The following is a 12,602-nucleotide window of genomic DNA, read 5'->3' as shown; positions in this document are numbered from 1 at the left end:
TTTGTTTGATTATAGAAATAAAAACACCAGAATTTACTTACTGTCTTCACCATAAGCTCTTGGTTCTCTGCAATTATGAAAGAAATTAGATCCAAAATAACAAGAAAACCCTGATGTGCTCTGTGTCAGGGCCTCTGACTTGATGACTTCAGCATTTCTGTTCAAGAAAGGAAACGTGAATTTAGGTTCTTTCCTCTAAGGACTAAGATCTGCAAATTGCAGCTTTTATGCATCCTTCATCACACAAAATTTAGGAGTCCAAGAAATCTAGTGAAATTTGGGAAACCAGATCCAAAACAATTTGGGAGAAAACCAGTCTGTACACTAAAATCCAAATTTTGCTTTTTGTGTGTGTAAATAGAAGTGGAAGAAAGTAGATAGCCTTGAAGAAAAGCAAGGGATGTTCTAATCAGCCTATCATATGGATTCCTTCCCACCTGGACCAGGCACAGGAAGCCTGAGTGTCTCCTACATTTTTTCCTACATGATTTTCTTAAAATCTTCCAGTGTGACTAATAGGAAACATTTGAGTGTCAGTCCTTCAGGCCATCTTCTGATGTTTGATGATAACACTGATCTCTTCTAAAATAATTTAGGAATTGGAACCTTTCCCCAGGAAGTGGGAAGCCTTGATTCTAGGCTCCACTCAGTTTGGCTGGTATTAGTGACTTTTCAGTTTTTTGAGAATTGAAGGGGGCTCTGTATCTCAGCAAGGTTGTGCCACAGACAGGCTTCTCTCTCTGATAACACTCTTTTTAATGTTAAAAATCAGGGAACCAGCAGGTTAAGTAGGAAGACACTTGGTGAGCAGAGAAGCCTCCACAACTGGGTAGCCCTTAGAAGTGATCAAGTTTACTGACCATCCAAAACCTCAGGAATCTCCCCAGAATCATTTATTTACATTTATTTTGCTGTCTCCTTTGATTTTCACACTTTATGAACAAGGCAACTGATCATATATAGAATCAAAATCATACATTTTGAAAGGACTTTTCTACTTCTAGAATTTTCAAGGGGTTTTTTTTAATGTTTGTTTTTATGTTGTTTTTTTGTAAATGAAAAGCATCACTTGAAAAATTGTCCTAGAGAAAAGAGCCTCTTTTCTGTGCATATAAGTGCTGCTCAACCAAAATTTAAAAGAGTATGGGGAAAACATAGCTCATATGAATGCAGATACAGATAGCCAAAAGGTAAAAATTAGGACAAAGCTGAAGCCGGAGTGGCTCACAAAGGGTGGTGGAACTGCTGTAATGTCTGCAGAAGTGCCTCAAGTGCTGTTTAGTCAGAGATTCTCTACTCAAAGGCATTTGGCTGGCACACATGTGGACTGATGAAAGGCAGCTGGGTCTGCATGCTGCTTGCAGATCAGGGTCTTTAGTTCTAAAGGAATCATAAGAAAGAAAATAGCTGTATAAACTATTGAATAGTGTACAGAAGGTCAAGCCTGCCAAAAAGGTCAGGCAGGTAATCATCAAAATTAGAGATAAAAGAGAAAATGATGTTATATAGTCTGCTCACGAGCCTGCTGAGGAGTGTTCAGTGCAGTTCAGCAGAAGCCCTCTGAGAGTGGGCACTGTTAGACCTTCAAAACTCTGGGTCAGGCTGGCCACACTAATTGATCAGGAATTTAAAGTTAGACTTTTTATAGCAGGGATTCTATACTATAGTGAATAACCACTTCAGAGATGGACAAAACCAATGAGGGCTGTTTTATCACGCAAAACTTAATGATTCTCTTCTCCCATTAGCATTTTACCATGACTAAAACCATTACATATAAAAAAGAAAAGCAGGGAATGTTTCATAAGAAGCATGCAAAGCTACCTGTTACATGTTAGTTTTGAAGCAAATAGATTGAGGGAAATAATTACCAATGATCTAGAATACCTAGCACATACTGTTTCAACAGTCAGGAAAAATGAGGTATCTTAGCCATCCTGCTTCCTTTCCTTGCTTTGGTTACTAGGCAGTATCAGAAAGAGTTTTCCCCCTATACCATTGGGTGTTATAAACTGTTTTATTGGAGCACTGCATGGCTGCAATTAGGCATTGATGGGAAAAGGACAGGTATATGAGGGGGACCAGTAGTTTGTTCTGTTATGACAAATCAGCAGCACATTTTCATGTGGGCTCAGGTGCCTTATTTCCAAGAACTGAATTATTTTCTAATACTGCTCTCATCTTTTAAAGAATTTTTTTTCTCGAGTACTAATTAATTCCTTTAACTATCTCTCTGAAAAACAGACAGAGGCTGGGAGAAATGAGAGTCAGAGAGACCATTCAGTGAATGAGACCAGGTATTACTCTCTCTGTATTTAGCTTTACTGCTTATAGCCACTCTTCTCTGAACTACTGGAATTTTTAAATAATTCTGATGTCCCTGCAATGTGTTTTGAATTATCATAACCTTCCCTCTATCCAGAAAATCATCATTTGCGTCCAATCTCTTTATAGCCACTTGAAAAATTTCATCTTTTCCCCTGTGCAGAGAATGGAACAAAAGTCAAAGTAAAGTTTCTTACAGGGCAAAAGTCAGTAAAGCCATGATTGAGGTATTTAAATTGCAGCTTTAAAGACATTAATAAATTCTTTGGAGACAAAAACATAACAGTAACATCAGTGGTGTCTCAAACTTTCTGAATTTTTGCTATTGCATTGCAAATTGTTTTGCTGTCTGCTGAAATACATAAATTATTTTGGAGCGAAAAGGATTGTTCCCATGTTTTGGGACTTGAAATGTCAGTCAATACCTGAAAATTCCTCTTGATCCATTTCTTTTCTTTTTGTGGGTGGCTGTTACTGTTTAGTTTCTGAGTTGTTCTAAGACTAAAACAAATGTAAAGCAAATCACAACTTTTAGTCAAACACTATTTTTTTCCTGGCTCAATATTGTCATATTCCTGCATTACCTTCTTGGGCAATACCATAAAACGGCAATCTTTCCCAGGAGAGAAGAGCATCCTCTACAGATGCATAGCCTCAGATTCAGATATGTTTTCATCAGCAAAAATTCAGAAAGTTTTCTGGGAAGACAAAGCTGAAGTCAAGTTTATAAGGTGAAATTTTGGAATAGAGCAGTGAGGGTGCACATCTTCCTAGCAGCTTTCTCATTCAAGTGTGTGATGTTCACTTGTATCTCCCTGGAAACACAGCACTTGTCCTGCCTGCAGATTTTAGCGAAGGAACACTCTCACCCTCTCCCTCCCTACAGAGCACTGAAATGCTCTCCTCCACTGTAATTACAGCTACCTGAGCACAAACAGCTTCTCTATTCTTACAGCTTGCATTGCAAGAACACCTAATGGCTAAACACAAGATCAGAGTCCTGCAGTTCTGCATGCCTCACATGCACACAAGGAGAAGGAGTCCATGTCTTGAAAAGCCTACTAAATGAATAGACAAAACTGATTGAAATTGCTGGAAGATGCAGGATAGGTCTGGTTTTTAATGAGCTGTGCCAGGCGCAGGGTATGTACAATCTTCAGATGCATTCAGGAGTATGAGGTGGATGCCAAATGAGAGCCTGACACATAAGGATCAGATCAGACAGATCTGAAAGAGTTCTTCCCCAGGTTACAGAGTGGGGAGTTACTCTCAGAGTAAGCTGGAAAGGATTAACACCCACTGTCAACCTGGGTGCAGACATGAGCCATGGAGGTGCTGCAGGCTGCACATGGCAGCACAGTGCTGAGCACAAGTGTTAGCAGGGCTGCAGCCCCTTGAACACAGCACCATGCTCTGCTGCTGGTGTTTGGAGTACATGGACTGAGTCTCAGCACCATCCTGGGGCAGTCATCCTGCTTCCCCTTCTGCAGGAGCCTCACACTTTCCACTGTCTTCAACTCCAGATCCCCAGGGCTAGCTCACATACAGTGTGATGGAAAAGAACCTTTCTTCTTAATCAGATCCCTTTAAGAGTTCATCTAAGAAGAGCCTTTCAGCACAAATTGCCTTGATCTCTTTCTCAGCTGAAGAAAGAAAGTGATCTTCTGAACCATGACTCTTAGATGTTGCAGGAAGGGCTGTTTGTCTACTTTGAAATCATGCACTGCAGAAAAAATCCTACAAAAATCAGGGAGCTTGGCTAGAAAATAAGAATTAACAGTGACTGGAAAACAGGTCCCATAAACTTTAAGGATGCAAGCGTCCAACCCTCGTGGGGATGAAGATTGGGATTAGGAGGAGACTGCCCCAGTAAGTGTTAGAGGCTGAGCAAGTTAATTTGTTTTATGCAGTACGGAAATTCAAAGTCAACAGTAATCTTAACAGTAATCAGAATAGATACAATCTCTTTATTGAGAGAACGTTCGGGTCACCCCAAATTTCCTCCCCAGAACACTTATGCATAGACAGGTAGGTCTCACTGCAGTACACCTTTATCAACCCTTTGGCAGAACCTGCAGCTGTTAGGTTTTCTTTGGACTGTACTTACTCAGGCAGACTATGTTTTATCCCAAGAAAAGCATAAAATAGCCTTGCATCTGAGTTTTCCTTCCTGAAACTTTTATCTCCAGCTGCTTGTGTGTTTCATTACCAATTCCATTGCTGCTGTACTGTACTGTAGTGTACTGTACCTTTGTCTTTGAGCTTGGGAGGGAAGTGTCACATATGATGTGCGCATATGATGGGCCAATTACGGATTTCTATTATGGAGCAACCCAAATTGTCACTGCCAAAAGCATCTCAGTGAGATTGTCTTACCTTCAGGCAGATTCTAGACATTAAACCCTGGGTTCATGACACTTTCACTTATGCACAAGTAAGGATCACCAAGGCTTCCTGTATAGCCAGTGAAGAGAAATGAGACATTCCAACTCAAACTGGAGACTGAAAAAGTGGCCTCTGGAAGATAAAGGTTGTATTTCCCCTGACTGTAGGGAGGCACTATAGTGACCATGCTGCACAACATCACATTATCCTTCTGTTTCCTCAAGCAACTCTGGGATTTCTCTTAACAACTGCAACCTTCACCCCTTTCCAGAGATGCTTGTTTGTGATTATCCAGTTAACAGGTGGAAATACACGTTTTATTCCTTAACAGCACAGTTTGCCTCACCATGCACTGCTTTACACATATGTGTTAGAACCCATCCCCAGGGGCCAGGACAGTTGCAGAGTGTATCGCTGATCGGGAGCTGAACTTGTGGATTTTTTGGTGCTTTGGCTGTAGGATGAATTAGTTTTGCTGTCTGTTAGATGGCTCTAACATCACGTGATTTTGGTTGGTTTCTAGCACTCCATAATTTTGTCTCCTCTGGCATTACTTTAAGGTTAATTTTAGAAAATTACTGCCAACCACCCTGCATGACATTTCTGTAAATTTTATTTGCTAGGGCAGGTGAAAAAGCCTTGCAGGGGCCCACGCGTAATAACTCTTTCCTGCTGGGATAGCAGGAGCATGAACAAGTTCTTTGCCTTGACCAAGCCTTTCAGGGAGAGTTCTCCAAGGCTAGTGTAAACCATTTTGTTAGCACTGAGCTTAGAGAAAGCAATTTCTATAAAGCCTACAGTTTGGTGATCAAATACAGGAAAATGGACCTTTTAGGAGATTTGCATGTAATCACTTGCAGAGAACTTCATACTTTATATTGGGTGTTTGGATCAGATAGAGCATTAGTGTCAGACTGAGAGAGGCCTCTTCACGGGCAGCTCATCAGACTGCCTACTGATTACATTATTCTTTTACAAGTTGGGTTTCAGTAAAGCTGCAGAAGCATTTGTAATGCTGAGCCATAAATAGGGGGTCACATTTTCCTTAAAACTTTAGGTGATGTGAATTACTTGCATAAATATTTTACAAGGCATGATATAAATATTCTGCGGTGATTAGGATTGTTTATACTGTCTCTATCAGAAGAAAGTCTTTCTTTCTTGATCCTTACTTCTTTGATTTTGAAAAAGATATAAGAATCTCCCACATATTTGGAAATTATGTTACCTGTTTGTGCTTTTAAATAGCAGCACGGTTTGAGCCTTGGTGACGCATCTTGTAGAAAATCATGTAGCTAACTTACACAATCTGTTTCTACTGTTGTGCCTACAAATGAGCAAGCTGGGTATCCGGCTCGGGCAATTGCCCGTGTAATTTTCTGAAAATCTGCCGTATTATTTTCTTCTGTTGGCAAAAAATTCTAAGTGTGCCTGTGCTGCTCCAGAGCACCCCAAGCCATGGAGGAACTGCGCTTTGGAAGGGAACAATTTTCTCCCTGCTACTCTCCATCTTGCTCAATCAATAATTGCTTTCTGCTGTTTTGGGTCAAGTTAGTAACCTCTGCTGGGGGAAAGGAGATCTGAGGTCTGCCTTGTTTCTTGTCCCTTTCTACCTTCTGCTTCATTTGGAATAATTGTATAAGATCCAAATGCTTGCTCCAGATCTGTGCTGGGACAGTGGCAGGTAACAGGCATTCAGCTGTGATGCTTTTATATATCCCAGTATTTCATTCCTCACAGAGCTGCTGCCAATCTAGAGGTTTTCCATCCAGACGAGAGTCTAACCGAGGACTGCTCTGTACAAACAAGAATGCTTCCGAGCCCTGCTGACAGTGATTTTTTTAACTTCCTCAGTAGAAAATGCACTATGCTAGTAAATGGCTAAAGAAAATCATTGCCTATCTTCACAGCATAGTGGAGGGGAAAAACACACAATTTGGAAGAGTAACACAAATCACCCACAAGGCAGGTGAAGTTCATGTAACATGTGTTCTTCATGCTCCACTTCAGCCCAGGTGAATTTATTCTTTCTTTCTTAACCTCATATGGCCCTTATCCCCCCAGTATGCCAGTCTTCATACAGGGCATGTGATTATTTCTCATTTTCTAGGCACAACTACTCATTTCTTAATTTTAGTGACATGGCAAGTGCCCAGGTTTTTCTTGTTAAGATGATATTCATTTGTCCTGTTTGTTTCATTCTTTTTCCCCTCTGGCTCTAAAGCTATAAATCAAATACATGAAATTAAATTAACTGAAATGAACATAAGTGCAGGTGGAAATTGAGGAAATATAAATAACTAAAAGTAGTTTTCCAAGACTGCTTTTTTAATCAATTCTAAACACAAGATATATATTACCTGTTGAACTAAGAATGTTGTGACCACCTATTGTTAAAGAGTAGCAATAAATCTGTGCAACAATTCCTTACTCCTGTGATTCACTGACACGTTCTACCAGACAGTTAGTTCAGCTCACCCTTTTTCCAGAGGTGTATTATGCTGTTCACTAGAAAGGCTTGATACGCTGCCATGGGAAAGACATGAACACTGTTTGTCCCTTAGGAAAATTCCTTTTTTCTCCATCTCTGAAGGAGTGAAGCTTCTGGATGCTAAACCAGTCTTCTAACATGTGATAAGCTGGGCTCATCTTCGTATACACTCCCCTTTGCCTTGAAAAGCAAAATGGCAGATATTCTCCCTCTCTCCTCAGTCCAGCAGGATCTCTGATGCCCTGAAATAGCCGTGGAGCAAATCACTGCCTTTTATATTCTGCAGGGAACCAAACACTGCTGTGCAGGCAGGGCACTGTCCTTTCCACTTCGTCCTATGTGTCACCAGTCAGGGATGTCCTGGTGCCCACCCTGCTTGCTGCTTTGCAAGGATAGCTCTCACACAGGATCTCAGCTCTGCAGGACTGCTTCATGCTTGTGGGGTTTTAATCAATCAGATACACTCTGAGATGGAACTGCCTGAGTGTTAGAATTAATGATTAATTTATTTCCTTTATCATACAGAGGTACCTAAGGGTTATTTAGGCAGGTCATGGTTTTCTCCGGCACAAGACTAGCTATAAATTAATATTGATCAATAAGATTTCACAACAATGTCAGTACAGATCACTCAAAATTCCCGTGTAAAGTAAGGAGAAGACATAAAAAACAGTTCAAAGAAGTTTGTCTGTTTACACTCTTTCCTTTAACAGGATAATAATCTCAGCCAGCACACTACAGAACACACTCCGCTACCATTTACACAGCCTTCCTGTGAACCCACAAAGCAAAGCCTCATTCTAAAGGCCAGAGCTGTACTGTGATGTCTTTTGTTTGGAGTGGTCCTTAACATCATTGGTGCACCAGTTCTAACCTTGGTTAGAGACTTTGCTATTTTAAGGTGGTACAAAGGCAATGTCAATGACAGGACTTAATGCCAATGTTCTTATGTGAGAACTACTGCAGTTGTTCTACTGAGGTAATTGCAATCATTTTGCAATCAATTGCCCATGACTGTTGTTTCTTTATTGTGGGAATCCAGTTAATTAAAAATATTTTTAATGTGACAGCAGCCTTTTAGACTGTTTCTGTGGCTAGAGATACAACATGCAGGAACAGGAAATGACAGAATTTTGAATCAATTATTACCCATCTCTGTGCCTCAGTTTATTTATCTGTTGGAAATGTAAGTCTGGTCCCCAGAATGGTTTGGGCTATAAGGGACCTTAGAGATCATCCAGTTCCATGCCCCTGCCCTGGGCAGGGACACCCTCCCCTAGAACAGGCTGTCCAAAATTCTGTCCAGCCTGGCCTTGAACACTTCCAGGGATGGAGCATCCCCAGCTTCTCTGGGCTACCTCACCATCCTCACAGTGAAAAGTTTCTTCCCAGTATATAATCTAAATCTCCTCTCTTTTAGTTTAAGACTCTTCCTTCTTGTCCTGTCACTACCTGCCTGTGTAAAAAGTCGCACTTCCTCTTTTTTACAAGTTTCCTTTAAGTACTAGAAGGCTGCTGGAAGATCTCCACAGAGTCTTCTTTTCTTCCTGCTTAACAACTCAAACTCTCTCAGCCTGTCTTCATATCACAAGTGTTCCAGCCCTCTGACCATTGTATCAGCCAATCTGATAACATATCCCAAGATATCTGATAACACTATTTCAAAGTTTACATACCCAATGCTTGTAAAGCCCTTAAAGGTTCTTGGATGAAGAAGTTACCAGGTGAATAAAGCTGATACTACTTCTTTATTGATCACAGATAATACCATTCTGGAAATATTGAACACTATTAAATCCTGTTGCCTTGTCATTTCAGCTCTGTGAGAAGTCAGCCGTTGTATATACCCACTCTTTTTCACCTCTTTTGGGACAAATTACAAACATATGAGTGTAATCCACTGAATATAGTCCATGAAACAATTTACTGACCTTCTTTAGAAGTATCTCTGTGAATGTTCTGTATTTCTGGCAGCCCTTCTATTCATACTAGCATGAATACACCCGTTTTAAATCAGCTCTTGATCTCTGAATGCCAAATCCTGTGAGAGATAAAATAATTCTTAAATATTACAGCCAAATGTGCAGCACAAAATGAAGGCGTGTTTATTGTTTGTCTTACTTTCCCTAACTATTTAGGGTCTGCTCTGCTTGTCTCTTCCCTAAATTTAAAGCAGTTGCCTGAATATTGCAGAGTTCCTTGGTTAAGTTGAGAAACAGATTCTTTGTACTAACCTATTTCCAAAGTTTGTGTTTCCTAAGTACTTTCATAAATCTACCAGACACTGCAACATATCTTCCCAGGATTTTTTTTTTTTAATTTTAATCTGAAATACTGGCACATAGATAAAATACAAGGTTCTGTTCTCTTTTCCTCTGAATATGTGCTAGTATCACATCATTCATACAGAGACATTCAACGACTATTATTCCTGCCTCAAGTCCAAAGAACATAATTTGACTGTTCACTGCAAGTGGATATATAAGATTGTTACAAATGGATACCAAGGGGCCCATACTTGGAATCTGTTTTGTTTTTCTTTGAGTTAAGTTCCAAATTGCAAGACTGTACATAATGAATGTGTTATCTAGTCCTTCTGTTTTGTATTTTTGAAGGAGAAACAGCACATTCTGCAAAGTAAGTTGTCCTACTTGCTCAGGTTCCATGACAACCCAGTATTGCTGCAAATTCATTTTGTTCTAATCAATTAGAAATTTTGCTCTGGCAGCTGGAATGAAAGTTTATGGGCTTGTTTTACTTGGACTTGCACTTGCAGTAAATTCAATGAGATACTTGTCTGAGAAGGAAACAAACTTGCAGCTTTCGTCTCTCTCTTGGTTTAATTTTTGTGAAAAGGTCAGATTTAATTCTTGGTTTTCTGTCCAAGCAGGAAAAAAAGGAGGCAGTTCTCTTAAAGGATCCACAACTTAACACATGCTTGCCTTACAGCCTTGTTGACTTGCTAAAAAGGAAGGTATCACTTCGCTTCCCGTGCATTTTATATCTGGTTGTTGCCAGCAGAGCTGCCTAGGGCACACCTTCCATCCAGCAGCTGGCAAAATCTCCTGTTGAATCCACCCCGTCATTCATGGCCAAAAGGCAATTTTCCACAGAGCACGGTGGAATGTGCCAGTGCCCTTCATAGCAGCACAGCCCTGAGTGGTTGTTCTGCACAATTCCTGGAGAATCTGCCCTTGTAAAGGTCAGCTCATGCACTGCTGCAAGTGCACGTAACGACCGTGAAAGCCCATGGGATCTTCTCATGTGCGCTCTGCAATGGTGTCGTTGATTAAAACCCAAAGTTGCCATTAAAAAGGTTCTGGTTTTGTTTTTTATTTATATTTTTATTTTATTCTTGCCAAAACTACAATACTGGGAGATGGGAAAACCTCCTTCCAAAAGAAACTCCCAGCAACTTGCAACCATGTGGAAATGGCAGAAACTTTGCGATGTGGACTGAGAAAAGCACTGACATTTTGCTTATAGGGTTACAATTCCAAATTCAGCTCATTCTGCTCCTGCTCTTTACATCCAGACTACAGAATTCATGTATAGTTATGCCAAGCATACTGTCTAAACAAAACACAGGGAGAGCTTTGGGGCTCTACTGTACTTGTCCACTTTTTTTTTTGGTTGGGTAGCCACACCATTAACTCCCTTTTATGCATTTCACTGGTATTTGTGTAAATGAATCATAGGCTTGAAATAAAGTTTTAATCTAGGCTGTCTTTATCAATGGCTGCAAAAATGTGTCCTCTCTTTACAAAGTACACTGAAAAACTCTATGGGTCTATAGGAAGACATTGATTTTACACTTCTTTTCCATTTCAGTCACCATCACACTAAAATTCAGCCTCGGAATACTACACAGGATTAGAAATACAAGTCACCCTGTTTTGTAATGAAAGCATAGCAAATCAAAGTCCTGATTTAAACTTTGTTACATGTCAGGGCTCATCAAATCTCTATTGCCACAAAGAGGATGACACAGAGTATACTTTGCTTCTTCAAAAGCAGATCAGAATTAGAGCTGAATATCAGTTTTCATGTCAGGGACTGTGACAAGGAAAGCAGTGCTCATCCACTTGCATGTGCTCCTTTTTCTTCCTATCTGTCTCCAGCTCCTACCACTAGTTAGCACAATGGGAAGGTTTCAGCCTTGGCACCATAAAAAGGTTCAAGGAGTGTGAAGTGGGCTGCAGATTCCTTAAGAGCTGCATTCCTAAAGGAGGAACTTCTCTGTCTGGAGGGTTGTCAGAAAGAAGGCGATTGAGACAATTCCCCTGCTGGTCATAACAAAACACACAGGGCTCAAATTCGGCTCGTGGTCTGCATGCTGCGCAGGCTGCTGTTCACACAAGGGAGTGTAGCCTCTCAACCAACACTGGCTTTTCTCCTTCAGGTGACAAGTGTCTCTAAGCACAGGTACAGTCTGGTATTCTCCTTGGATCCCAGGGTTTGCCTCTGATGCCACAATTTCTTGTCTGATTATAATTGGCAATTTATAGGACTGGCATATGCCAAGCAGGTGACATCCAAGGGCTTGTGATGAGAAAAACTAATGACCAAGGTGGAAGGAAATATATATGCAGAACCAGCTTTGGGGGATTTAAATGCTAAACCCACTTCATTGTTTTAGGTTTGTGTTCGTTTCTAAAGTGTTCATGTTGTGTTTAGTAAGAAATATTGTACAGCTATGTTGTGAGCTATGCTGTGTTCAAAATGTGTTTTTATAAAAACAGATGATTTTTTAAGTTTGCTGATTTTCTTCTGCTGACTGTTCTTTTATTTTGATGGATATTTCATGATAAAATTTCAGTATTTGGGAAAATGTGAGAGATTAATTATGACGTTCAGATAAAATGTAGCAAGGTGAAAAGTTCATGTTTAAATGCATTGTCCTGTATTATATGTCTGTGTTCATATTCCCCCTGTTTTTATTGATGTACTGCACGTATCTGACCTCCACATTTGCCTGATAGTTTTTTTGCCAGTTTGGCACTTCTGACTTCCCCGTTTTGTTTAAAAATATGTTTGGAATAAGACCCTGATAACCATTAATTGCTTACAGTAAGCTTTTCCAATTAGATCTACTTAACCTACATGTACCTGATTAAATTTTTTTGCAGTCAGTTAGAAGCTCTTCCTCAGTCAGGCACAGCTCTGTGTAAAATAGAATCTTAGAACCCTATTTGTTGTGTTTTTCATCATTTAATCAACGAAACGACGCTAGTCTGAGCTGTGCTTCTGCTCTGTTATCAGTGTGGTGGTTTGCTCAGTTGCTTCTACCCCACACAGCGGTGTCCACACCTTTCCTCCACCTCTTGCCTGCATGGTGGAGGTCTTGAGCCGTTTGCTTTATAAACTAGAGGGAAGGGAATTGTTAAACCAATCCCCAAAA

The 12,602-nt window shown here is 40.3% G+C and overlaps 1 protein-coding gene across 10 annotated transcripts in view; it reads left to right on the top strand.

Annotated features, from left to right (window-relative positions):
• Positions 1-12,602, top strand: part of TENM4 (teneurin transmembrane protein 4) — a 589,980-nt gene that overhangs the window by 322,553 nt on the left and 254,825 nt on the right. The window lies entirely within an intron of this gene.

The sequence above is a fragment of the Melospiza melodia genome, chromosome 2 (genome assembly GCF_035770615.1).
Source record: "Melospiza melodia melodia isolate bMelMel2 chromosome 2, bMelMel2.pri, whole genome shotgun sequence".
Classification (NCBI taxonomy): Eukaryota; Metazoa; Chordata; class Aves; order Passeriformes; family Passerellidae; genus Melospiza; species Melospiza melodia.
This window is presented reverse-complemented; position numbering and strand designations above follow the sequence as displayed.